General features: G+C 46.0%; 1 protein-coding gene across 1 annotated transcript in view; it reads right to left on the bottom strand.

The window, feature by feature from the left end:
- LOC103616394 (otoferlin-like) overlaps positions 1-1,648 on the bottom strand; it is a 76,415-nt gene that overhangs the window by 58,224 nt on the left and 16,543 nt on the right.

Below are 1,648 nucleotides of genomic sequence, written 5' to 3'. Positions count from 1 at the left end.
TCCCAGCTCTCCTGGAGCCCCTTCAGGCTCGGGGAGGGGCTCTGAGGTCTCTGGCTCTAAGCCCAGCCTGGAGCCACTCCAGCCATCAGCGTCCTACAATTCCATGGAATCACAGCATCCCAGGATGGTTTGGCTGGGAAGGAACCTTAAGGATCATCCCATTCCAATCCCGACCCCTTCCCCTGTCCCAGGGTGCTCCAGCCTGGCCTTGGACACTCCCAGGGATCCAGGGGCAGCCACAGCTTCTCTGGGAATTCCCCCCCAGCCCCCCCCCCCCCTCCCAGCCGGGAATTCCTTCCCAAGATCCCAGCTCCAATCTCTAATCTAAACCTCCTTGGATGAACCAACTCCGAGTAAGTTCCTCTCTCTTTTCCATGTGGCCGTTCCCAACTTACTCCAGGTTGCAGCAAATTCAGGTTTGGAGCTTTCAAGCTTTTTTCTACCTAAATTCTTCCCTTTTTCTCCCTAAAATCTTTCCTTGGATTCGAAATGGAATCAAATCCATCAGAGTTCATCCCACTGCCTTTGCTCTGGTGGCCAAAATCCTTCTAAAAGCTCCGATTTGAACGAAGCAAATCGGGGGGGAACAAAGCCAGGGAAAAAATCCCTCTCCTAAGAAATGTCTCTTTTGAAAAGCCAACAGCCGCTGCCGAGATCAAAGTACAAGGGAAAAGCACTTTTCCACCTCCACTCCGCTTCCATGGAGAAATTATCTGTTCTTTTGGATTCAAAACCAATGGATTTGAGATAAAAACACCAGGGGGGGGAAGAAAAAAGAAAGACAAAAATGGAGAAATTTCTGACAGAAATCCTCCTTTTTCCATGTTTATGTGTAAGAGGAGGTGCTCCCCATCCCCCCTCCCTCGCTCCAAACAAGGGGATGCTGGAAGGCTGGAAAATCCAAGATTTGGGAAGATAACAACAGTTCCACGGGGATCCTGTGCATTCCGCACGTGACAGCCGAAGGGTGACTCAATCCCAGCTGGGAACGGAGCTCTGGGGGAAGGTTTTGATTGATTTTTCTTCCTTTTTTGGCCAAAATCCAAATTTGAGTCACTCATACCCAATTTTCCCCCCTGTGACCCCCCGAAGCTGTTTGAGAACGTCAAAAAAAAAAAAAAAAAACCAAAAAAACCAGGAATTGAGGAGCAAAACCAAGGATCAACGTTGGAATATTGGGATTTTCACATTTTCAAACCTTTGGGGTTAAAATCTCCTTTCCCAGCTTATTTTGGGAGTTAAAAAATCCTTTTGAGGCAGGAAAAATTAAGGATATAACAAAGTGAAAGATCTGTGGGATGAGTGGGATCATCCCTTGGAAGGGCAATTAGGAGGTGTGGGCTGGAATTAGGAGAAATTCCCGCTGGAAACAATGGAATGGGAGAGAAAATGAAGAAGGAGAAAATCCCCTGCTGGGCTGGGGTGGGGGTGGGGGTTGATCTTTTCCTGGGGATTTTAAATTGATTTAAAATTGATTTAAAATTGATCTAAAATTGATTTAAAATTGATTTAAAATTGATCTTAAATTGATTTTTTATGGATTTTTTTTTCCCTAGTTCTTGAGAAAAAATTAATTCAGAGCCATCCCAGCTTTTCTGTTATAGGAGACCAGACATGGCCGGAATTTCACTCCTGGCTCTGGCATTCC

This window comes from Corvus brachyrhynchos, unplaced genomic scaffold (assembly GCF_000691975.1).
Source record: "Corvus brachyrhynchos isolate BGI_N302 unplaced genomic scaffold, ASM69197v1 scaffold420, whole genome shotgun sequence".
Taxonomy (NCBI): Eukaryota; Metazoa; Chordata; class Aves; order Passeriformes; family Corvidae; genus Corvus; species Corvus brachyrhynchos.
Note: the sequence above shows the minus strand (reverse complement) of the source record. Positions and strands in the feature narration are given on the sequence as shown.